Source organism: Osmerus mordax, unplaced genomic scaffold (assembly GCF_038355195.1).
Source record: "Osmerus mordax isolate fOsmMor3 unplaced genomic scaffold, fOsmMor3.pri Scaffold_32, whole genome shotgun sequence".
Lineage (NCBI taxonomy): Eukaryota > Metazoa > Chordata > Actinopteri > Osmeriformes > Osmeridae > Osmerus > Osmerus mordax.
Genome location: NW_027120589.1, coordinates 19310 through 42239, shown reverse-complemented (window position 1 = coordinate 42239; position 22930 = coordinate 19310). Strand labels below are relative to the sequence as shown.

The 22930-nt window shown below is 57.7% G+C and overlaps 14 non-coding genes and 8 pseudogenes across 14 annotated transcripts; all 22 read left to right on the top strand.

Annotated features, from left to right (window-relative positions):
* Positions 1–354: 354 nt before the first annotated feature.
* On the top strand, positions 355–509 carry LOC136939769 (U2 spliceosomal RNA; annotated as a pseudogene).
* A 474-nt stretch (positions 510–983) lies between these two features.
* On the top strand, positions 984–1182 carry LOC136939755 (U2 spliceosomal RNA). Its single transcript, XR_010875983.1, has one exon. It is a non-coding gene; the product is annotated as a U2 spliceosomal RNA (small nuclear RNA).
* An 821-nt stretch (positions 1183–2003) lies between these two features.
* LOC136939779 (U5 spliceosomal RNA) lies at positions 2004–2121 on the top strand. The gene has a single exon (XR_010875993.1). It is a non-coding gene; the product is annotated as a U5 spliceosomal RNA (small nuclear RNA).
* Positions 2122–2489: 368 nt separating this feature from the next.
* On the top strand, positions 2490–2644 carry LOC136939768 (U2 spliceosomal RNA; annotated as a pseudogene).
* Positions 2645–3110: 466 nt separating this feature from the next.
* On the top strand, positions 3111–3309 carry LOC136939754 (U2 spliceosomal RNA). Its single transcript, XR_010875982.1, has one exon. It is a non-coding gene; the product is annotated as a U2 spliceosomal RNA (small nuclear RNA).
* Positions 3310–4121: 812 nt separating this feature from the next.
* Positions 4122–4239, top strand: LOC136939778 (U5 spliceosomal RNA). The gene has a single exon (XR_010875992.1). It is a non-coding gene; the product is annotated as a U5 spliceosomal RNA (small nuclear RNA).
* Positions 4240–4607: 368 nt separating this feature from the next.
* Positions 4608–4762, top strand: LOC136939767 (U2 spliceosomal RNA; annotated as a pseudogene).
* A 474-nt stretch (positions 4763–5236) lies between these two features.
* Positions 5237–5435, top strand: LOC136939878 (U2 spliceosomal RNA). The gene has a single exon (XR_010876086.1). It is a non-coding gene; the product is annotated as a U2 spliceosomal RNA (small nuclear RNA).
* An 821-nt stretch (positions 5436–6256) lies between these two features.
* On the top strand, positions 6257–6374 carry LOC136939777 (U5 spliceosomal RNA). Its single transcript, XR_010875991.1, has one exon. It is a non-coding gene; the product is annotated as a U5 spliceosomal RNA (small nuclear RNA).
* A 368-nt stretch (positions 6375–6742) lies between these two features.
* LOC136939766 (U2 spliceosomal RNA) lies at positions 6743–6897 on the top strand (annotated as a pseudogene).
* Positions 6898–7371: 474 nt separating this feature from the next.
* On the top strand, positions 7372–7570 carry LOC136939876 (U2 spliceosomal RNA). The gene has a single exon (XR_010876085.1). It is a non-coding gene; the product is annotated as a U2 spliceosomal RNA (small nuclear RNA).
* A 759-nt stretch (positions 7571–8329) lies between these two features.
* LOC136939776 (U5 spliceosomal RNA) lies at positions 8330–8447 on the top strand. Its single transcript, XR_010875990.1, has one exon. It is a non-coding gene; the product is annotated as a U5 spliceosomal RNA (small nuclear RNA).
* A 632-nt stretch (positions 8448–9079) lies between these two features.
* LOC136939765 (U2 spliceosomal RNA) lies at positions 9080–9234 on the top strand (annotated as a pseudogene).
* A 474-nt stretch (positions 9235–9708) lies between these two features.
* On the top strand, positions 9709–9907 carry LOC136939875 (U2 spliceosomal RNA). The gene has a single exon (XR_010876084.1). It is a non-coding gene; the product is annotated as a U2 spliceosomal RNA (small nuclear RNA).
* An 800-nt stretch (positions 9908–10707) lies between these two features.
* On the top strand, positions 10708–10825 carry LOC136939775 (U5 spliceosomal RNA). The gene has a single exon (XR_010875989.1). It is a non-coding gene; the product is annotated as a U5 spliceosomal RNA (small nuclear RNA).
* Positions 10826–11193: 368 nt separating this feature from the next.
* LOC136939764 (U2 spliceosomal RNA) lies at positions 11194–11348 on the top strand (annotated as a pseudogene).
* Positions 11349–11822: 474 nt separating this feature from the next.
* On the top strand, positions 11823–12021 carry LOC136939874 (U2 spliceosomal RNA). Its single transcript, XR_010876083.1, has one exon. It is a non-coding gene; the product is annotated as a U2 spliceosomal RNA (small nuclear RNA).
* A 758-nt stretch (positions 12022–12779) lies between these two features.
* On the top strand, positions 12780–12897 carry LOC136939774 (U5 spliceosomal RNA). The gene has a single exon (XR_010875988.1). It is a non-coding gene; the product is annotated as a U5 spliceosomal RNA (small nuclear RNA).
* Positions 12898–19386: 6489 nt separating this feature from the next.
* Positions 19387–19560, top strand: LOC136939760 (U2 spliceosomal RNA; annotated as a pseudogene).
* Positions 19561–20346: 786 nt separating this feature from the next.
* On the top strand, positions 20347–20464 carry LOC136939772 (U5 spliceosomal RNA). The gene has a single exon (XR_010875987.1). It is a non-coding gene; the product is annotated as a U5 spliceosomal RNA (small nuclear RNA).
* A 632-nt stretch (positions 20465–21096) lies between these two features.
* On the top strand, positions 21097–21251 carry LOC136939763 (U2 spliceosomal RNA; annotated as a pseudogene).
* Positions 21252–21725: 474 nt separating this feature from the next.
* On the top strand, positions 21726–21924 carry LOC136939873 (U2 spliceosomal RNA). The gene has a single exon (XR_010876082.1). It is a non-coding gene; the product is annotated as a U2 spliceosomal RNA (small nuclear RNA).
* Positions 21925–22930: the final 1006 nt, after the last annotated feature.

Sequence of the window (22930 nt, the reverse complement as noted above, 5' to 3'; positions counted from 1 at the left end):
GTGTGACAAAAGCAGGGTGAGGTTGGCTTTGGGGTTAGGTGCGTGCCTGCGGGTAAGGCAGGTTTTGTCTTTGCTTCTTCTGTAGCTGTTTCAATTCTGTTGCCTTTTGGCCTGGGCTTTCCGCTTCCGTCCCTGCTTGTCCTGCGGCTTTTGGCCTGGGCTTTCCGCTTCCGTCCCTGCTTGTCCTGCGGCTTTTGGCCTGGGCTTTCCGCTTCCGTCCCTGCTTGTCCTGCGGCTTTTGGCCTCGGCTTTGGTTTTGGCTTTTGGTGGTTTCGGCCGTTCTCGGTGTGGTGACCGAGCGGCCCAGGTGGTGCACGGAGGGTCCGCGCGCCGGGGGCGTCCGATAATGCGGTCATCGCTTCTCGGCCTTTTGGCTAAGATCAAGTGAGTATCTGTTCACATCAAGCAGATATTGACCCGCCCCCGTCGATACCGGATCGCCTGATAGGGATCCGGTGACGGGGGTGGGTCGGAGCGGTCGTCTGCCTGGGGGTTTCGGCCCCGACGCCAGACGGGGACTTGTCCCCTTTTCAGAGCGTTGGGTGCTTCGGCTCCCAACGTTGCTGGTAACCCAGAGGCGGGCCAGGCCGCCGGAGGGAACCAACGGTTGGACGGACGGAGGGCCGGACTACCAGGATTTGGAATCCTCGCAAGAGGATAGGAAAATCCTCGCCGAAGGGCAGCCTGGGAGAAGTGGCGAAGGGATGGTGCCTTCCCAGGGGCCGTCGCGATAGAGGGCAGAGGGCCAGTCGCTCGACTCCACTGGCGAGGACGACTGGGAGGAGAGCGCGACGGGGACTTTGGGGCGAAAGCCTCAACCCCCGCCAAACTTGGACTCCCGCTTGTAAACCCCCTAGGGGGTAATTGAAATGTGCGCCCCCTTGTGGGGCTTTTGTCCTGTACCCCCTTGTGGGGATCCTGTATGTTTTGACTGTCTTTGTTGATTGTCTTTTATTCTGAAATGGTTTTAAGAGTTGATAAATACTTCTTTTTCTTTTTTTTTAGAAGAAAAAAAAAAAAAAAAAAAAATCTGTTCTTATCAGTTTAATATCTGATATGTCCTCCATGCGAGGACAACATATTAAACGGATTTTTGCAACAGGGAGTCGGAACAGGGGCTCGCTCCGTCCGCTCCGCGCATCGCCCCGGTATTGCAGCGTCTCCGGGAAGGGTGCAATCTTTCTAAGCGTGTCAAAGAGAAAAGCTAGTGAGGGAGGGAGGGAGGGAGGGAGGGAGGGAGGGAGGGAGGGAGGGAGGGAAGGAAGGAAGGAAGGAGGGAGGGAAGGAGGGAATGTCTGAATGAGTGAGGTTTGGGGGAGAGGGGTTTAGGTTAGGGCTAGGGTTTTTGGGGTGAGGGTCAAAAAACCCTCAAAAGGGGGGGGGCCCCCCAACAAAGCGGAACAAGCGATCCCTACCAAAAAAACGGGGTGAAAAGGGGGTGTGGGCGGAGCCCTGTCGGCCGGTGGCGTTTTCCCGCCCTTTTAGATATAAAAAAAAAAAAAAAAAAAAAAAAAAAAAAGTGAGTGACTGAGTGAGTGAGTGAGTGACTGAGTGAGTGACTGAGTGAGTGAGTGACAGAGAGAGAGAGAGAGAGAGAGAGAGAGAGAGAGAGAGAGAGAGAGAGAGAGAGAGAGAGAGAGAGAGAGAGAGAGCTGGCTGACATTCAGCGGGGCCGAGGTGAAAAACTGGAAGGCAATCGGAATGAGTTTTTTATCGCCGTGTCAGTCGACACCAACACGGAGTGGACTGGCTGGAAGGCGCATACGATAAACACGTACGGATCTTAATGGAGAAAAAGCCATCAATGAAATGGAGAAAGTGCGGTAAGGAAAGAAAAGCCAAGCGGGCGGGCCGAGCCCCTCTGCGGCCCGTGGCGTTTCCGCGCCTTTTTTTTCCCGAGAAGGATGCGGTTCGCCCCGGTTCTCCCCGGTTCGCCCCCGCGGACGGGTGAGTCAGGGCCAACGGAGGGGTTGGGGGTAGGCCGTTTGGGTCGTTTCAAATCGACGCTCTGGTTCCCCTTCAGCACGCACAAGCCTTTCGCCTTTTACTAAAGACTTCCGTGGAGGGGAGCGCCGACGAGTGGAACGTGGTATTTTTGGGAGGCTTTGCCCGAGGGAGGGCAGAGCCTGATGGACGTGTGACAAAAGCAGGGTGAGGTTGGCTTTGGGGTTAGGTGCGTGCCTGCGGGTAAGGCAGGTTTTGTCTTTGCTTCTTCTGTAGCTGTTTCAATTCTGTTGCCTTTTGGCCTGGGCTTTCCGCTTCCGTCCCTGCTTGTCCTGCGGCTTTTGGCCTGGGCTTTCCGCTTCCGTCCCTGCTTGTCCTGCGGCTTTTGGCCTGGGCTTTCCGCTTCCGTCCCTGCTTGTCCTGCGGCTTTTGGCCTCGGCTTTGGTTTTGGCTTTTGGTGGTTTCGGCCGTTCTCGGTGTGGTGACCGAGCGGCCCAGGTGGTGCACGGAGGGTCCGCGCGCCGGGGGCGTCCGATAATGCGGTCATCGCTTCTCGGCCTTTTGGCTAAGATCAAGTGAGTATCTGTTCACATCAAGCAGATATTGACCCGCCCCCGTCGATACCGGATCGCCTGATAGGGATCCGGTGACGGGGGTGGGTCGGAGCGGTCGTCTGCCTGGGGGTTTCGGCCCCGACGCCAGACGGGGACTTGTCCCCTTTTCAGAGCGTTGGGTGCTTCGGCTCCCAACGTTGCTGGTAACCCAGAGGCGGGCCAGAGGGAACCAACGGTTGGACGGACGGAGGGCCGGACTACCAGGATTTGGAATCCTCGCAAGAGGATAGGAAAATCCTCGCCGAAGGGCAGCCTGGGAGAAGTGGCGAAGGGATGGTGCCTTCCCAGGGGCCGTCGCGATAGAGGGCAGAGGGCCAGTCGCTCGACTCCACTGGCGAGGACGACTGGGAGGAGAGCGCGACGGGGACTTTGGGGCGAAAGCCTCAACCCCCGCCAAACTTGGACTCCCGCTTGTAAACCCCCTAGGGGGTAATTGAAATGTGCGCCCCCTTGTGGGGCTTTTGTCCTGTACCCCCTTGTGGGGATCCTGTATGTTTTGACTGTCTTTGTTGATTGTCTTTTATTCTGAAATGGTTTTAAGAGTTGATAAATACTTCTTTTTCTTTTTTTTTAGAAGAAAAAAAAAAAAAAAAAAAAATCTGTTCTTATCAGTTTAATATCTGATATGTCCTCCATGCGAGGACAACATATTAAACGGATTTTTGCAACAGGGAGTCGGAACAGGGGCTCGCTCCGTCCGCTCCGCGCATCGCCCCGGTATTGCAGCGTCTCCGGGAAGGGTGCAATCTTTCTAAGCGTGTCAAAGAGAAAAGCTAGTGAGGGAGGGAGGGAGGGAGGGAGGGAGGGAGGGAGGGAGGGAGGGAGGAAGGAAGGAAGGAGGGAGGGAAGGAGGGAATGTCTGAATGAGTGAGGTTTGGGGGAGAGGGGTTTAGGTTAGGGCTAGGGTTTTTGGGGTGAGGGTCAAAAAACCCTCAAAAGGGGGGGGGCCCCCCAACAAAGCGGAACAAGCGATCCCTACCAAAAAAACGGGGTGAAAAGGGGGTGTGGGCGGAGCCCTGTCGGCCGGTGGCGTTTTCCCGCCCTTTTAGATATAAAAAAAAAAAAAAAAAAAAAAAAAAAAAAGTGAGTGACTGAGTGAGTGAGTGAGTGACTGAGTGAGTGACTGAGTGAGTGAGTGACAGAGAGAGAGAGAGAGAGAGAGAGAGAGAGAGAGAGAGAGAGAGAGAGAGAGAGAGAGAGAGAGAGAGAGAGCTGGCTGACATTCAGCGGGGCCGAGGTGAAAAACTGGAAGGCAATCGGAATGAGTTTTTTATCGCCGTGTCAGTCGACACCAACACGGAGTGGACTGGCTGGAAGGCGCATACGATAAACACGTACGGATCTTAATGGAGAAAAAGCCATCAATGAAATGGAGAAAGTGCGGTAAGGAAAGAAAAGCCAAGCGGGCGGGCCGAGCCCCTCTGCGGCCCGTGGCGTTTCCGCGCCTTTTTTTTCCCGAGAAGGATGCGGTTCGCCCCGGTTCTCCCCGGTTCGCCCCCGCGGACGGGTGAGTCAGGGCCAACGGAGGGGTTGGGGGTAGGCCGTTTGGGTCGTTTCAAATCGACGCTCTGGTTCCCCTTCAGCACGCACAAGCCTTTCGCCTTTTACTAAAGACTTCCGTGGAGGGGAGCGCCGACGAGTGGAACGTGGTATTTTTGGGAGGCTTTGCCCGAGGGAGGGCAGAGCCTGATGGACGTGTGACAAAAGCAGGGTGAGGTTGGCTTTGGGGTTAGGTGCGTGCCTGCGGGTAAGGCAGGTTTTGTCTTTGCTTCTTCTGTAGCTGTTTCAATTCTGTTGCCTTTTGGCCTGGGCTTTCCGCTTCCGTCCCTGCTTGTCCTGCGGCTTTTGGCCTGGGCTTTCCGCTTCCGTCCCTGCTTGTCCTGCGGCTTTTGGCCTGGGCTTTCCGCTTCCGTCCCTGCTTGTCCTGCGGCTTTTGGCCTCGGCTTTGGTTTTGGCTTTTGGTGGTTTCGGCCGTTCTCGGTGTGGTGACCGAGCGGCCCAGGTGGTGCACGGAGGGTCCGCGCGCCGGGGGCGTCCGATAATGCGGTCATCGCTTCTCGGCCTTTTGGCTAAGATCAAGTGAGTATCTGTTCACATCAAGCAGATATTGACCCGCCCCCGTCGATACCGGATCGCCTGATAGGGATCCGGTGACGGGGGTGGGTCGGAGCGGTCGTCTGCCTGGGGGTTTCGGCCCCGACGCCAGACGGGGACTTGTCCCCTTTTCAGAGCGTTGGGTGCTTCGGCTCCCAACGTTGCTGGTAACCCAGAGGCGGGCCAGGCCGCCGGAGGGAACCAACGGTTGGACGGACGGAGGGCCGGACTACCAGGATTTGGAATCCTCGCAAGAGGATAGGAAAATCCTCGCCGAAGGGCAGCCTGGGAGAAGTGGCGAAGGGATGGTGCCTTCCCAGGGGCCGTCGCGATAGAGGGCAGAGGGCCAGTCGCTCGACTCCACTGGCGAGGACGACTGGGAGGAGAGCGCGACGGGGACTTTGGGGCGAAAGCCTCAACCCCCGCCAAACTTGGACTCCCGCTTGTAAACCCCCTAGGGGGTAATTGAAATGTGCGCCCCCTTGTGGGGCTTTTGTCCTGTACCCCCTTGTGGGGATCCTGTATGTTTTGACTGTCTTTGTTGATTGTCTTTTATTCTGAAATGGTTTTAAGAGTTGATAAATACTTCTTTTTCTTTTTTTTTAGAAGAAAAAAAAAAAAAAAAAAAAATCTGTTCTTATCAGTTTAATATCTGATATGTCCTCCATGCGAGGACAACATATTAAACGGATTTTTGCAACAGGGAGTCGGAACAGGGGCTCGCTCCGTCCGCTCCGCGCATCGCCCCGGTATTGCAGCGTCTCCGGGAAGGGTGCAATCTTTCTAAGCGTGTCAAAGAGAAAAGCTAGTGAGGGAGGGAGGGAGGGAGGGAGGGAGGGAGGGAGGGAGGGAGGGAGGGAGGGAAGGAAGGAAGGAAGGAGGGAGGGAAGGAGGGAATGTCTGAATGAGTGAGGTTTGGGGGAGAGGGGTTTAGGTTAGGGCTAGGGTTTTTGGGGTGAGGGTCAAAAAACCCTCAAAAGGGGGGGGGCCCCCCAACAAAGCGGAACAAGCGATCCCTACCAAAAAAACGGGGTGAAAAGGGGGTGTGGGCGGAGCCCTGTCGGCCGGTGGCGTTTTCCCGCCCTTTTAGATATAAAAAAAAAAAAAAAAAAAAAAAAAAAAAAGTGAGTGACTGAGTGAGTGAGTGAGTGACTGAGTGAGTGACTGAGTGAGTGAGTGACAGAGAGAGAGAGAGAGAGAGAGAGAGAGAGAGAGAGAGAGAGAGAGAGAGAGAGAGAGAGAGAGAGAGAGAGCTGGCTGACATTCAGCGGGGCCGAGGTGAAAAACTGGAAGGCAATCGGAATGAGTTTTTTATCGCCGTGTCAGTCGACACCAACACGGAGTGGACTGGCTGGAAGGCGCATACGATAAACACGTACGGATCTTAATGGAGAAAAAGCCATCAATGAAATGGAGAAAGTGCGGTAAGGAAAGAAAAGCCAAGCGGGCGGGCCGAGCCCCTCTGCGGCCCGTGGCGTTTCCGCGCCTTTTTTTTCCCGAGAAGGATGCGGTTCGCCCCGGTTCTCCCCGGTTCGCCCCCGCGGACGGGTGAGTCAGGGCCAACGGAGGGGTTGGGGGTAGGCCGTTTGGGTCGTTTCAAATCGACGCTCTGGTTCCCCTTCAGCACGCACAAGCCTTTCGCCTTTTACTAAAGACTTCCGTGGAGGGGAGCGCCGACGAGTGGAACGTGGTATTTTTGGGAGGCTTTGCCCGAGGGAGGGCAGAGCCTGATGGACGTGTGACAAAAGCAGGGTGAGGTTGGCTTTGGGGTTAGGTGCGTGCCTGCGGGTAAGGCAGGTTTTGTCTTTGCTTCTTCTGTAGCTGTTTCAATTCTGTTGCCTTTTGGCCTGGGCTTTCCGCTTCCGTCCCTGCTTGTCCTGCGGCTTTTGGCCTGGGCTTTCCGCTTCCGTCCCTGCTTGTCCTGCGGCTTTTGGCCTGGGCTTTCCGCTTCCGTCCCTGCTTGTCCTGCGGCTTTTGGCCTCGGCTTTGGTTTTGGCTTTTGGTGGTTTCGGCCGTTCTCGGTGTGGTGACCGAGCGGCCCAGGTGGTGCACGGAGGGTCCGCGCGCCGGGGGCGTCCGATAATGCGGTCATCGCTTCTCGGCCTTTTGGCTAAGATCAAGTGAGTATCTGTTCACATCAAGCAGATATTGACCCGCCCCCGTCGATACCGGATCGCCTGATAGGGATCCGGTGACGGGGGTGGGTCGGAGCGGTCGTCTGCCTGGGGGTTTCGGCCCCGACGCCAGACGGGGACTTGTCCCCTTTTCAGAGCGTTGGGTGCTTCGGCTCCCAACGTTGCTGGTAACCCAGAGGCGGGCCAGGCCGCCGGAGGGAACCAACGGTTGGACGGACGGAGGGCCGGACTACCAGGATTTGGAATCCTCGCAAGAGGATAGGAAAATCCTCGCCGAAGGGCAGCCTGGGAGAAGTGGCGAAGGGATGGTGCCTTCCCAGGGGCCGTCGCGATAGAGGGCAGAGGGCCAGTCGCTCGACTCCACTGGCGAGGACGACTGGGAGGAGAGCGCGACGGGGACTTTGGGGCGAAAGCCTCAACCCCCGCCAAACTTGGACTCCCGCTTGTAAACCCCCTAGGGGGTAATTGAAATGTGCGCCCCCTTGTGGGGCTTTTGTCCTGTACCCCCTTGTGGGGATCCTGTATGTTTTGACTGTCTTTGTTGATTGTCTTTTATTCTGAAATGGTTTTAAGAGTTGATAAATACTTCTTTTTCTTTTTTTTTAGAAGAAAAAAAAAAAAAAAAAAAAATCTGTTCTTATCAGTTTAATATCTGATATGTCCTCCATGCGAGGACAACATATTAAACGGATTTTTGCAACAGGGAGTCGGAACAGGGGCTCGCTCCGTCCGCTCCGCGCATCGCCCCGGTATTGCAGCGTCTCCGGGAAGGGTGCAATCTTTCTAAGCGTGTCAAAGAGAAAAGCTAGTGAGGGAGGGAGGGAGGGAGGGAGGGAGGGAGGGAAGGAAGGAAGGAAGGAGGGAGGGAAGGAGGGAATGTCTGAATGAGTGAGGTTTGGGGGAGAGGGGTTTAGGTTAGGGCTAGGGTTTTTGGGGTGAGGGTCAAAAAACCCTCAAAAGGGGGGGGCCCCCCAACAAAGCGGAACAAGCGATCCCTACCAAAAAAACGGGGTGAAAAGGGGGTGTGGGCGGAGCCCTGTCGGCCGGTGGCGTTTTCCCGCCCTTTTAGATATAAAAAAAAAAAAAAAAAAAAAAAAAAAAAAGTGAGTGACTGAGTGAGTGAGTGAGTGAGTGAGTGACTGAGTGACTGAGTGACAGAGAGAGAGAGAGAGAGAGAGAGAGAGAGAGAGCTGGCTGACATTCAGCGGGGGCCGAGGTGATAAACTGGAAGGCAATCGGAATGAGTTTTTTATCGCCGTGTCAGTCGACACCAACACGGAGTGGACTGGCTGGAAGGCGCATACGATAAACACGTACGGATCTTAATGGAGAAAAAGCCATCAATGAAATGGAGAAAGTGCGGTAAGGAAAGAAAAGCCAAGCGGGCGGGCCGAGCCCCTCTGCGGCCCGTGGCGTTTCCGCGCCTTTTTTTTCCCGAGAAGGATGCGGTTCGCCCCGGTTCTCCCCGGTTCGCCCCCGCGGACGGGTGAGTCAGGGCCAACGGAGGGGTTGGGGGTAGGCCGTTTGGGTCGTTTCAAATCGACGCTCTGGTTCCCCTTCAGCACGCACAAGCCTTTCGCCTTTTACTAAAGACTTCCGTGGAGGGGAGCGCCGACGAGTGGAACGTGGTATTTTTGGGAGGCTTTGCCCGAGGGAGGGCAGAGCCTGATGGACGTGTGACAAAAGCAGGGTGAGGTTGGCTTTGGGGTTAGGTGCGTGCCTGCGGGTAAGGCAGGTTTTGTCTTTGCTTCTTCTGTAGCTGTTTCAATTCTGTTGCCTTTTGGCCTGGGCTTTCCGCTTCCGTCCCTGCTTGTCCTGCGGCTTTTGGCCTGGGCTTTCCGCTTCCGTCCCTGCTTGTCCTGCGGCTTTTGGCCTGGGCTTTCCGCTTCCGTCCCTGCTTGTCCTGCGGCTTTTGGCCTGGGCTTTCCGCTTCCGTCCCTGCTTGTCCTGCGGCTTTTGGCCTGGGCTTTCCGCTTCCGTCCCTGCTTGTCCTGCGGCTTTTGGCCTGGGCTTTCCGCTTCCGTCCCTGCTTGTCCTGCGGCTTTTGGCCTGGGCTTTCCGCTTCCGTCCCTGCTTGTCCTGCGGCTTTTGGCCTGGGCTTTCCGCTTCCGTCCCTGCTTGTCCTGCGGCTTTTGGCCTGGGCTTTCCGCTTCCGTCCCTGCTTGTCCTGCGGCTTTTGGCCTCGGCTTTGGTTTTGGCTTTTGGTGGTTTCGGCCGTTCTCGGTGTGGTGACCGAGCGGCCCAGGTGGTGCACGGAGGGTCCGCGCGCCGGGGGCGTCCGATAATGCGGTCATCGCTTCTCGGCCTTTTGGCTAAGATCAAGTGAGTATCTGTTCACATCAAGCAGATATTGACCCGCCCCCGTCGATACCGGATCGCCTGATAGGGATCCGGTGACGGGGGTGGGTCGGAGCGGTCGTCTGCCTGGGGGTTTCGGCCCCGACGCCAGACGGGGACTTGTCCCCTTTTCAGAGCGTTGGGTGCTTCGGCTCCCAACGTTGCTGGTAACCCAGAGGCGGGCCAGGCCGCCGGAGGGAACCAACGGTTGGACGGACGGAGGGCCGGACTACCAGGATTTGGAATCCTCGCAAGAGGATAGGAAAATCCTCGCCGAAGGGCAGCCTGGGAGAAGTGGCGAAGGGATGGTGCCTTCCCAGGGGCCGTCGCGATAGAGGGCAGAGGGCCAGTCGCTCGACTCCACTGGCGAGGACGACTGGGAGGAGAGCGCGACGGGGACTTTGGGGCGAAAGCCTCAACCCCCGCCAAACTTGGACTCCCGCTTGTAAACCCCCTAGGGGGTAATTGAAATGTGCGCCCCCTTGTGGGGCTTTTGTCCTGTACCCCCTTGTGGGGATCCTGTATGTTTTGACTGTCTTTGTTGATTGTCTTTTATTCTGAAATGGTTTTAAGAGTTGATAAATACTTCTTTTTCTTTTTTTTTAGAAGAAAAAAAAAAAAAAAAAAAAATCTGTTCTTATCAGTTTAATATCTGATATGTCCTCCATGCGAGGACAACATATTAAACGGATTTTTGCAACAGGGAGTCGGAACAGGGGCTCGCTCCGTCCGCTCCGCGCATCGCCCCGGTATTGCAGCGTCTCCGGGAAGGGTGCAATCTTTCTAAGCGTGTCAAAGAGAAAAGCTAGTGAGGGAGGGAGGGAGGGAGGGAGGGAGGGAGGGAAGGAAGGAAGGAAGGAGGGAGGGAAGGAGGGAATGTCTGAATGAGTGAGGTTTGGGGGAGAGGGGTTTAGGTTAGGGCTAGGGTTTTTGGGGTGAGGGTCAAAAAACCCTCAAAAGGGGGGGGCCCCCCAACAAAGCGGAACAAGCGATCCCTACCAAAAAAACGGGGTGAAAAGGGGGTGTGGGCGGAGCCCTGTCGGCCGGTGGCGTTTTCCCGCCCTTTTAGATATAAAAAAAAAAAAAAAAAAAAAAAAAAAAAAGTGAGTGACTGAGTGAGTGAGTGAGTGACTGAGTGAGTGACTGAGTGAGTGAGTGACAGAGAGAGAGAGAGAGAGAGAGAGAGAGAGAGAGAGAGAGAGAGAGAGAGAGAGAGAGAGAGAGAGAGAGAGCTGGCTGACATTCAGCGGGGCCGAGGTGAAAAACTGGAAGGCAATCGGAATGAGTTTTTTATCGCCGTGTCAGTCGACACCAACACGGAGTGGACTGGCTGGAAGGCGCATACGATAAACACGTACGGATCTTAATGGAGAAAAAGCCATCAATGAAATGGAGAAAGTGCGGTAAGGAAAGAAAAGCCAAGCGGGCGGGCCGAGCCCCTCTGCGGCCCGTGGCGTTTCCGCGCCTTTTTTTTCCCGAGAAGGATGCGGTTCGCCCCGGTTCTCCCCGGTTCGCCCCCGCGGACGGGTGAGTCAGGGCCAACGGAGGGGTTGGGGGTAGGCCGTTTGGGTCGTTTCAAATCGACGCTCTGGTTCCCCTTCAGCACGCACAAGCCTTTCGCCTTTTACTAAAGACTTCCGTGGAGGGGAGCGCCGACGAGTGGAACGTGGTATTTTTGGGAGGCTTTGCCCGAGGGAGGGCAGAGCCTGATGGACGTGTGACAAAAGCAGGGTGAGGTTGGCTTTGGGGTTAGGTGCGTGCCTGCGGGTAAGGCAGGTTTTGTCTTTGCTTCTTCTGTAGCTGTTTCAATTCTGTTGCCTTTTGGCCTGGGCTTTCCGCTTCCGTCCCTGCTTGTCCTGCGGCTTTTGGCCTGGGCTTTCCGCTTCCGTCCCTGCTTGTCCTGCGGCTTTTGGCCTGGGCTTTCCGCTTCCGTCCCTGCTTGTCCTGCGGCTTTTGGCCTCGGCTTTGGTTTTGGCTTTTGGTGGTTTCGGCCGTTCTCGGTGTGGTGACCGAGCGGCCCAGGTGGTGCACGGAGGGTCCGCGCGCCGGGGGCGTCCGATAATGCGGTCATCGCTTCTCGGCCTTTTGGCTAAGATCAAGTGAGTATCTGTTCACATCAAGCAGATATTGACCCGCCCCCGTCGATACCGGATCGCCTGATAGGGATCCGGTGACGGGGGTGGGTCGGAGCGGTCGTCTGCCTGGGGGTTTCGGCCCCGACGCCAGACGGGGACTTGTCCCCTTTTCAGAGCGTTGGGTGCTTCGGCTCCCAACGTTGCTGGTAACCCAGAGGCGGGCCAGGCCGCCGGAGGGAACCAACGGTTGGACGGACGGAGGGCCGGACTACCAGGATTTGGAATCCTCGCAAGAGGATAGGAAAATCCTCGCCGAAGGGCAGCCTGGGAGAAGTGGCGAAGGGATGGTGCCTTCCCAGGGGCCGTCGCGATAGAGGGCAGAGGGCCAGTCGCTCGACTCCACTGGCGAGGACGACTGGGAGGAGAGCGCGACGGGGACTTTGGGGCGAAAGCCTCAACCCCCGCCAAACTTGGACTCCCGCTTGTAAACCCCCTAGGGGGTAATTGAAATGTGCGCCCCCTTGTGGGGCTTTTGTCCTGTACCCCCTTGTGGGGATCCTGTATGTTTTGACTGTCTTTGTTGATTGTCTTTTATTCTGAAATGGTTTTAAGAGTTGATAAATACTTCTTTTTCTTTTTTTTTAGAAGAAAAAAAAAAAAAAAAAAAAATCTGTTCTTATCAGTTTAATATCTGATATGTCCTCCATGCGAGGACAACATATTAAACGGATTTTTGCAACAGGGAGTCGGAACAGGGGCTCGCTCCGTCCGCTCCGCGCATCGCCCCGGTATTGCAGCGTCTCCGGGAAGGGTGCAATCTTTCTAAGCGTGTCAAAGAGAAAAGCTAGTGAGGGAGGGAGGGAGGGAGGGAGGGAGGGAGGGAAGGAAGGAAGGAAGGAGGGAGGGAAGGAGGGAATGTCTGAATGAGTGAGGTTTGGGGGAGAGGGGTTTAGGTTAGGGCTAGGGTTTTTGGGGTGAGGGTCAAAAAACCCTCAAAAGGGGGGGGCCCCCCAACAAAGCGGAACAAGCGATCCCTACCAAAAAAACGGGGTGAAAAGGGGGTGTGGGCGGAGCCCTGTCGGCCGGTGGCGTTTTCCCGCCCTTTTAGATATAAAAAAAAAAAAAAAAAAAAAAAAAAAAAAGTGAGTGACTGAGTGAGTGAGTGAGTGAGTGAGTGACTGAGTGACTGAGTGACAGAGAGAGAGAGAGAGAGAGAGAGAGAGAGAGAGCTGGCTGACATTCAGCGGGGCCGAGGTGATAAACTGGAAGGCAATCGGAATGAGTTTTTTATCGCCGTGTCAGTCGACACCAACACGGAGTGGACTGGCTGGAAGGCGCATACGATAAACACGTACGGATCTTAATGGAGAAAAAGCCATCAATGAAATGGAGAAAGTGCGGTAAGGAAAGAAAAGCCAAGCGGGCGGGCCGAGCCCCTCTGCGGCCCGTGGCGTTTCCGCGCCTTTTTTTTCCCGAGAAGGATGCGGTTCGCCCCGGTTCTCCCCGGTTCGCCCCCGCGGACGGGTGAGTCAGGGCCAACGGAGGGGTTGGGGGTAGGCCGTTTGGGTCGTTTCAAATCGACGCTCTGGTTCCCCTTCAGCACGCACAAGCCTTTCGCCTTTTACTAAAGACTTCCGTGGAGGGGAGCGCCGACGAGTGGAACGTGGTATTTTTGGGAGGCTTTGCCCGAGGGAGGGCAGAGCCTGATGGACGTGTGACAAAAGCAGGGTGAGGTTGGCTTTGGGGTTAGGTGCGTGCCTGCGGGTAAGGCAGGTTTTGTCTTTGCTTCTTCTGTAGCTGTTTCAATTCTGTTGCCTTTTGGCCTGGGCTTTCCGCTTCCGTCCCTGCTTGTCCTGCGGCTTTTGGCCTGGGCTTTCCGCTTCCGTCCCTGCTTGTCCTGCGGCTTTTGGCCTGGGCTTTCCGCTTCCGTCCCTGCTTGTCCTGCGGCTTTTGGCCTGGGCTTTCCGCTTCCGTCCCTGCTTGTCCTGCGGCTTTTGGCCTGGGCTTTCCGCTTCCGTCCCTGCTTGTCCTGCGGCTTTTGGCCTGGGCTTTCCGCTTCCGTCCCTGCTTGTCCTGCGGCTTTTGGCCTCGGCTTTGGTTTTGGCTTTTGGTGGTTTCGGCCGTTCTCGGTGTGGTGACCGAGCGGCCCAGGTGGTGCACGGAGGGTCCGCGCGCCGGGGGCGTCCGATAATGCGGTCATCGCTTCTCGGCCTTTTGGCTAAGATCAAAAGCTGCATCGCGGCCTTATCAAGCGATCGAGCGCCATTGAGGCGACAGTGGCAACCGGCGGTATTGCGGGAGGCGGTGGACCTGGAGTCGGCATTCTGGAGGCGGACGTGAACTGCGGCGGTGAGTCTGGGGCGGGGAGGGTTGGCGGTACCGGGAGTCGAGCGATGTATGGGGCACCGGTACCGTGCTTAGGGGGGATGGTCGCTGGGCCGAGTGCCGTGGGAGGGTTTGCCCCGACCACGGAGGGAGCGGCTGGGGTCGCGGCGGGGATCCTGCGGAGGACCCTGACCGGCGGACTGCAGGCCAGGGGGGACGGTGTGTCCCATGCTCCGGGGCCGGAGGCTGGCAGATCTGGTGGAGCCGGGGACGGAGGCGGAGTCTCCAATGCGGCCGGAGGTCCGGGCGGCGACAAAGGTCTGGGAGGCGGCGGAGCGCCTGGCGGAGGAGCGTCGGGAGACGGCGGAGCGCTTGGCGGCGGGGCGCTTGGCGGCGGAGCGCTTGGCGGCGGAGCGCTTGGCGGCGGAGGAGTGCAGGCTGGCGGCGGAGCGCTTGGCGGCGGAGGAGTGCTGGCTGGCGGCGGAGCACCGGGAGGTGGCGGAGCGCCTGGCGGAGGAGCGCCAGGAGGCGGAGCGCCGGGCGGAGGAGCGTCGGGAGGCGGAGCGCTTGGCGGTGGTGGAGGGCCGGCTGGCGGCGGTGGTGGCGCCTCTGGTGGCGGGAGGCCGATGGGACGGCCGCGGACGGGTATGAAGAACTCCCTCCGGTTTTCATGGAGGGACCCGGATGTGCCGCGGCTGTCGAGAGAGGTGTTCACCCGGCAGGTGGTGATCGCCATTTTAAAACTGACGCCGGCGGAGGTCCTGTGTCTACAGGACAACGTCCAGGAGAGGGGGTTCGATGTGACCCTGAAGACGGCGGCTATTGCGGCGTCCGTCCTGGGCTTGGTGAGGGCCCAGAGGGCGGTGGCGCCCCTTGGGTCGTATGAGGTGGTGGACCTTGACCGCCAGAATTTTAGGGTGGTGACGGTCCATTTATATAATGGGAACGTGTCGGAGCAGGCGGTGGCCGCGTTTCTCAGCCGCTATGGGGACGTGAAGTCAGGGGCCCGGTACGTCCTGGACTCGTTGGGGTACTGGACGGGGCGGCGCCAGTACCAGATGCTGCTGGGTGAGGACGGAGCGGGGATGGACGGGCTACAGCACCCCCCGGCCTATTTTTCCATCGGGAGTGACAGGGGCTATTTGTTCTATGCTCGCCAGCCCCCTTGCTGCAGGAGGTGTCGCCGGGTGGGGCACACGGAGGTGACATGTGGGGGGCCCCGCTGCGGGGTGTGTGGTGAGGAGGGGCACGTGGCACGGAACTGCCACGTGCCAAAGACCTGCCACCGCTGTGGTGCGGCGGGGCACCTAATGAGGTCGTGCCCTGCCCGGGAGAGGAGTTATGCGGGAGCCGCAGCAAGGGAGGCTGGTGCCCCTGTCACCCCAGGCGTCGCCCCTGGTGCCCCGGGCGGGGCCCCTGACGCCCCAGAGGAGGCCCCGGAGGTTCCGGACGTAGCCCCCGACGCCCTGGTCACTCCAGAGACGGCGGAGGAGAGGGGGGAGGCGGCGGACGAAGAGGTCACCGCGTCCTCTCCGGAGGAAGACCTCACCATGGACGGGTTGCGGCAGCTGACGCGGGTGTTGGAGGAGTTGACGGCGCAGGCGGAGGTGACCCTAGATTCTGGGGAATCGAGGCTAGGGTCGGGTGGCGAGGTGGATGGTATGGTGAGGGCTGGAGGCGGCGGGTCGGGCCCGGCGGGGCTCGGGCAGCTGCAGCTGGTCCTGGACAGAGTGGATGGGGGGGAGGTGGGGGGGTCGAGGAACCCCCGCCGAAAGGCGAGTGCGCTCGCTGAGGGTGAGCGGTTTGTGGCAGGGGGGGCGGGGAGTAAGAGGGGGAAGGGGAGGGAGGGTAGACGAAGCGGGGAGAGGGGGCAAGGGCGGACTCTGCCCAGTTCGATGCCCGACACCCCGGTGGAGTTAGGTGGGGGTTTTATAGAGGGCGGGGAGGAGGAGGGGGAGCCAAACCCGGTGCCGGCCTCCTGGGGGGAAAGGATGGAGACGGAGGAGGGGGAGGGGAGTGGGAGTGGGGTGGGGGAGGATTTGTATGGGTGATAGGTTGGGGTCTTGGGGTTTTTTTTTCTTTTATGTATGTATCATGTCTTTCACTGTTTGTACTTTTAATTTGCGGGGATTGAGGGACAGGGTGAAGAGGGCGGCTGTTTTTTCGTTTTTGGGGGGTTTGAATTTCACTGTGTGTTTTGTACAGGAGGTGCACTTAAGGGACAGGGGTGATGTGGTGGGGTTTACGCGGGAGTGGGGAAGGGGGGGGTCTGTATGGAGTGTGGGGGGGGTGCACTCATCAGGGGTGGGGATTTTGTTTGGGGGCGGTGGGGTTCGGGTGGAGGGGTCTTTTATGATATCACAGGGGAGGGCCATGGGGGCTGATATTTGTGTGGGGGAAATGAAAATGCGGGTGATTTGCGTGTATGGGCCACAGGGGAGGGTGGCAAGGGGGGAGTTGGTGGAGTGTGTGGCCCCTCACTGTGCAACAAACAGGGTGTTGGTGGTAGGGGGGGATTTCAATGTTGAGTTAGGGGGCACGGGTGAGGTGAGTGTCGCAGCGTGGAGGGTTTTGTTTAGCGGGCATAGTTTGGTGGATGGGGGGAGGCGCACTACCCCTCATTTGGACGGGCCCACGTGGCGTAATTCCCGTGGGGTCCAGAAGCGTTTAGACTACGTTTTCTTGCCTCGGTCTTTGGGACCGGTGTCGGGCCGGGTGCTCCCTGTATTCTTCTCGGACCATGATGGGGTCCTCTTGACGGTGCGGGCCCGGGTGCCGGTCTTTGGCCGGGGGTACTGGCGCCTCAACCTGGGGGTCTTGGAGGAGCGGGAGTTCTGCGACTCCGTGGCCCACTTCTATCAGGGCCTCGTGGGCCTTAAGCCCTTCTACGCGGGGATGGTCGAGTGGTGGGAGACTGTTAAGGCCCGACTGAGGGACTTTATCCAGGGGCACTGCAGGAGGCAGGCGAAGGCTTTGAGGGCGGAGATCGCACGGCTGCAGCACCAACTTGAGCTGGAGCATTCCTTGGGAAACCTGGGAGTGTCCCCCGACTTGCAGCGGTGTGCCGCTCTCAAGGTCCGTTTGAGGGTCATCCATGAGCGTCGTGCTCGCGCCTACCTCTTGAGGGCGCGTCAGGATTTCTTGGAAGAGAATGAGACGTGCTCGGCCTCTTTCTTCGCCTCGGTCAAAGCGGCGAAGAGGAGGTCAGTGTTCGCGGGGGTGAGGGACCTCCAGGGCCACGTAGCAGCGGAGCCTGCCCGTATGGTGGAGGCCGCCACCGACTATTACCGCGTTTTGTTTAGTGCCAGGGAGGTAGATGAGGGTTATGGCGAGGTCTTCCTTAGAGCGTTGACCCGGCGGGCGCCTCCAGAGGTGGCGGCGGCCATGGAGGCGCCGTTGTCCCTTGGGGAGCTGGAGGGAGCACTGAGGCGCATGGGCCGGCGGAAGGTGCCGGGCCTCGATGGGCTGCCGGCCGAGTTCTATCTCAAGTTTTGGGATGTGATCGGGCCGGCGGTCCTCGAGGTCCTCACCGAGGTCCTCGGCACGGCGACCCTGGGAGGGTCGATGGCCGACGGGGTGCTGTCCCTCCTGTCGAAGGGAGGGGACGGCACCGACCTGGGGAACTGGCGGCCATTGACCATGCTGTGCGTGGACTACAAACTGTTGGCCAAGGTCTTGGCGGACCGGCTGCGCACAGCACTCCCGGGCGTCGTGCACGAGGACCAGACCTGTGGCGTAGGGGGCCGGTCCGTGCGCTGGAATCTCCAGCTGCTCCGGGACGTCATAGCCTGGGCCGGGGACCGCGGGCTGCCTCTGATGGTAGCCGGCCTCGACCAGGCAAAGGCGTTCGATAGGGTCCACAGAGGTTTTTTGTTTAAGGTGTTAGAGAGGCTAGGGATAGGGCACGTGTTCATCGGGTGGCTGAGTACTCTGTACTCGGCCGTGGGGTGCACGGTTTCTATCAATGGGCACTTGGGACAGAGGTTTGACTTGGTCTCAGGGGTTAGGCAAGGGTGCCCGCTCTCACCCCTGCTGTTCATCCTTTATATGGAGCCCCTGGCGGCGGCCATTCGGGCCGACCCCGGTGTTGATGGGATACTGGTACCAGGTAGCGGGGGCCTACGGGTCAAGATGACTCAGTACGCAGACGACACCACTCTGCTGCTGGGGAGCGACGCTAGCCTGATCCGAGCCTTGGAGACCTTCCAAGATTTCACGAAGGCCTCTGGTGCGGTGCTCAACCTCACCAAGTCGTCGGTGAAGTTCTTTGGGCGCTGGAGGGGAAGGACGGATGTACCAGGGGGGCTGGCTCACTGTGCAGGGCCCCTGCGGATCTTGGGGGTGCATTTTCAGGCAGCCCAGTGCGCCACGGCCAACTGGACCAGGCGCCTAACCGCGGTCGAGCGGAAGTTGTCCCTGTGGAAGGCCAGGACTTTGACATTCGTGGGGAAAGTACTGGTCCTGAAGATGGAGGTGTTGCCGACTCTCCTCTTCCTGGCTTACGTGTATCCCATGCCGGCCGGCATGCGGCGGCCCTTGACGCGGCTCGTGTTTCGCTTCCTCTGGGGGGGGAGATACGAGATCGTGTCGAGGGTCCGCATGCTGGCCCCCGTGAGTCAGGGGGGGAGGGACGTGCCGCACTTCCCGCTGAAACTTGACTGCGTGTTCGTTTGTTTTCTTTTGGGAGAGTTGTCCAGTCCGGTGCTGCACCCTTCTGGGCACTTCCTACGTTTTTTCTTTTCGTATCAGGCGAGGCACTTGATAGAGTGGTCCAACCTGGGCCCCCGGGCGGAGCAGCTGCCGTGGCACTTTGGCCAAGCGGCCAAGTGGATGAAGCTGCACCCTGCGGCCAGGGACCCGGTACTGGGCCTGAGTCAGAGGGCCCTGTATGCCGAGTTGGTGCAGGGAGTCTGTGCGCCGGCCGTGGTGGGGATACCCGCCGCGGTCTGGTCGTCAGTACAACTGCCCGGTCTTGACAACGGTCTCAAAGACCTGAATTGGCTGTGCCTTCACAAGGGCCTGCCGGTGCGGGAGATCATGCACCGGCACGGCCTGGCACGGACCTCGGTGTGCCCGCGGGCCACCTGTAGCGGTGACGAGTCCATAAGACACGTCATGTGGGACTGTCCTTTTGCGGGGGTAGTGTGGGCGAGGGCGGGGTTTTTGCTGGGCAGGGTGGTCACGGGGTTTAGGCTCACATGGGTGAGGGTGGAGAGGGGTGTGGGGTGGTCAGGGGGGAGGCGTAATCGCTTCCTCCTGTGGCTGATCATCAGCCTTTTTAAACGGGTGTTGTGGCAGGCGAGGAAGGAGTGGGTGCAGAGAGGGGTGGACTGGGGGGTGGAGGGGTGTGTTAAGAGGGTGGAGGATAGTCTACGGGTGAGGGTGGGGGTGGATGTGAGGAGGTGGGGGATGCACGCGGCCAGAGAGAGGTGGAAGGGGGGTCTTGGCCTCCTGTGAGGGGCGGGGTTTTTTTGGGTGGTGTTGGTTTTTGTGTGGGAGGGTCACCCTGTCTGTGTTTTTTGTGTTTTGCTGGGATTGGCCCTGAGCGTGGCCTTTGGCCCAGTGAGGTCCTGATTGTGTCCCTGTGTACCCTGCCCCTGTGTGAAGCCTCAGATTTTGTGTATTGCCACTACGGGTGGTTGGGGTGCGTTTATTGTTTCCTGTTATTCCTATTATTTGTTTTATTTAAGGATTTCACTTGTGTGTGTAAGGGGCTGGGGGTGTGGGGGTTTTTGGGAAGGGCGAGGGTTTATTGTGGTGTCTATGAGGGTGTATATGGGGATTGGGGTTTGTGCGGACAGTGTCGGTTGGGTGAGTGGGGTTTAGGCCCCACGCCTTTCTTGTGTTGTGTCTGTTGTGAATAAAACTTTTAAAACTAAAAAATCTGTTCTTATCAGTTTAATATCTGATATGTCCTCCATGCGAGGACAACATATTAAACGGATTTTTGCAACAGGGAGTCGGAACAGGGGCTCGCTCCGTCCGCTCCGCGCATCGCCCCGGTATTGCAGCGTCTCCGGGAAGGGTGCAATCTTTCTAAGCGTGTCAAAGAGAAAAGCTAGGGAGGGAGGGAGGGAGGGAGGGAGGGAGGGAGGGAGGGAGGGAAGGAAGGAAGGAAGGAAGGAGGGAGGGAAGGAGGGAATGTCTGAATGAGTGAGGTTTGGGGGAGAGGGGTTTAGGTTAGGGCTAGGGTTTTTGGGGTGAGGGTCAAAAAACCCTCAAAAGGGGGGGGCCCCCCAACAAAGCGGAACAAGCGATCCCTACCAAAAAAACGGGGTGAAAAGGGGGTGTGGGCGGAGCCCTGTCGGCCGGTGGCGTTTTCCCGCCCTTTTAGATATAAAAAAAAAAAAAAAAAAAAAAAAAAGTGAGTGACTGAGTGAGTGAGTGACTGAGTGAGTGACTGAGTGAGTGAGTGACAGAGAGAGAGAGAGAGAGAGAGAGAGAGAGAGAGAGAGAGAGAGAGAGAGAGAGCTGGCTGACATTCAGCGGGGCCGAGGTGAAAAACTGGAAGGCAATCGGAATGAGTTTTTTATCGCCGTGTCAGTCGACACCAACACGGAGTGGACTGGCTGGAAGGCGCATACGATAAACACGTACGGATCTTAATGGAGAAAAAGCCATCAATGAAATGGAGAAAGTGCGGTAAGGAAAGAAAAGCCAAGCGGGCGGGCCGAGCCCCTCTGCGGCCCGTGGCGTTTCCGCGCCTTTTTTTTCCCGAGAAGGATGCGGTTCGCCCCGGTTCTCCCCGGTTCGCCCCCGCGGACGGGTGAGTCAGGGCCAACGGAGGGGTTGGGGGTAGGCCGTTTGGGTCGTTTCAAATCGACGCTCTGGTTCCCCTTCAGCACGCACAAGCCTTTCGCCTTTTACTAAAGACTTCCGTGGAGGGGAGCGCCGACGAGTGGAACGTGGTATTTTTGGGAGGCTTTGCCCGAGGGAGGGCAGAGCCTGATGGACGTGTGACAAAAGCAGGGTGAGGTTGGCTTTGGGGTTAGGTGCGTGCCTGCGGGTAAGGCAGGTTTTGTCTTTGCTTCTTCTGTAGCTGTTTCAATTCTGTTGCCTTTTGGCCTGGGCTTTCCGCTTCCGTCCCTGCTTGTCCTGCGGCTTTTGGCCTGGGCTTTCCGCTTCCGTCCCTGCTTGTCCTGCGGCTTTTGGCCTGGGCTTTCCGCTTCCGTCCCTGCTTGTCCTGCGGCTTTTGGCCTGGGCTTTCCGCTTCCGTCCCTGCTTGTCCTGCGGCTTTTGGCCTGGGCTTTCCGCTTCCGTCCCTGCTTGTCCTGCGGCTTTTGGCCTGGGCTTTCCGCTTCCGTCCCTGCTTGTCCTGCGGCTTTTGGCCTGGGCTTTCCGCTTCCGTCCCTGCTTGTCCTGCGGCTTTTGGCCTGGGCTTTCCGCTTCCGTCCCTGCTTGTCCTGCGGCTTTTGGCCTGGGCTTTCCGCTTCCGTCCCTGCTTGTCCTGCGGCTTTTGGCCTCGGCTTTGGTTTTGGCTTTTGGTGGTTTCGGCCGTTCTCGGTGTGGTGACCGAGCGGCCCAGGTGGTGCACGGAGGGTCCGCGCGCCGGGGGCGTCCGATAATGCGGTCATCGCTTCTCGGCCTTTTGGCTAAGATCAAGTGAGTATCTGTTCACATCAAGCAGATATTGACCCGCCCCCGTCGATACCGGATCGCCTGATAGGGATCCGGTGACGGGGGTGGGTCGGAGCGGTCGTCTGCCTGGGGGTTTCGGCCCCGACGCCAGACGGGGACTTGTCCCCTTTTCAGAGCGTTGGGTGCTTCGGCTCCCAACGTTGCTGGTAACCCAGAGGCGGGCCAGGCCGCCGGAGGGAACCAACGGTTGGACGGACGGAGGGCCGGACTACCAGGATTTGGAATCCTCGCAAGAGGATAGGAAAATCCTCGCCGAAGGGCAGCCTGGGAGAAGTGGCGAAGGGATGGTGCCTTCCCAGGGGCCGTCGCGATAGAGGGCAGAGGGCCAGTCGCTCGACTCCACTGGCGAGGACGACTGGGAGGAGAGCGCGACGGGGACTTTGGGGCGAAAGCCTCAACCCCCGCCAAACTTGGACTCCCGCTTGTAAACCCCCTAGGGGGTAATTGAAATGTGCGCCCCCTTGTGGGGCTTTTGTCCTGTACCCCCTTGTGGGGATCCTGTATGTTTTGACTGTCTTTGTTGATTGTCTTTTATTCTGAAATGGTTTTAAGAGTTGATAAATACTTCTTTTTCTTTTTTTTTAGAAGAAAAAAAAAAAAAAAAAAAAATCTGTTCTTATCAGTTTAATATCTGATATGTCCTCCATGCGAGGACAACATATTAAACGGATTTTTGCAACAGGGAGTCGGAACAGGGGCTCGCTCCGTCCGCTCCGCGCATCGCCCCGGTATTGCAGCGTCTCCGGGAAGGGTGCAATCTTTCTAAGCGTGTCAAAGAGAAAAGCTAGTGAGGGAGGGAGGGAGGGAGGGAGGGAGGGAGGGAAGGAAGGAAGGAAGGAGGGAGGGAAGGAGGGAATGTCTGAATGAGTGAGGTTTGGGGGAGAGGGGTTTAGGTTAGGGCTAGGGTTTTTGGGGTGAGGGTCAAAAAACCCTCAAAAGGGGGGGGCCCCCCAACAAAGCGGAACAAGCGATCCCTACCAAAAAAACGGGGTGAAAAGGGGGTGTGGGCGGAGCCCTGTCGGCGGGTTAGGGTTAGGGTTAGGGTTAGGGTTAGGGTTAGGGTTAGGGTTAGGGTTAGGTTTGGGTTAGGGTGGGGTTAAAAAGAAAAACTGGATGGTCTTAAAAAGCGCGGGCCTATCATTTCTGTGTTTAAAAAAATATATAACAAAGGACAGGAGGGAAAACAGAAATACAAAAAAAATTGTGTTGTGAAATAATGTGTGTGTTTTCTTTTACAGGTGCTGTGTGGTGGTGGCTGAGTGGATGGTGCTGAGGATTGGAGGACCAAGGTAGGTGTTGTTGAATTTGTTCTTTAGTGTGTAGATCTATGTGCCAGTATGTAAGTGTGTGCGTGTGTATGGATATATAGTCAGGTAAGTTATGTGTGTGTATATTACTTTAGGTCATGTATGCGTAAGAATATGTATGAGTGTGTACATGTATATGTTCCAAAGTGTTGTGCAGTAATGTGTTTGTTCTTTTACAGATGCTGTGTGACGATGGATGAGTGGATGGTGCTGATCAAGGTAAGTGTTAATTTATTTATTGAGTGAAGCAGGTCTTGTATGAGATGAAGAGTGTTATGTTTTTTCATTCAGTCCCAGGGGTGTAATTGTGTTTAACTGTGTGATCCATTTTCTTTCGGCGTGTTTCCGCTGTCCACTGGACCACCCGGACCCCGACTCCACACCAGATATGATGAGGTGAGTGACGGGGTGCTCCTGGAAGTGTGTGACGAGTGTTGTTTGTAGGTGTGCCCGTGAGATGT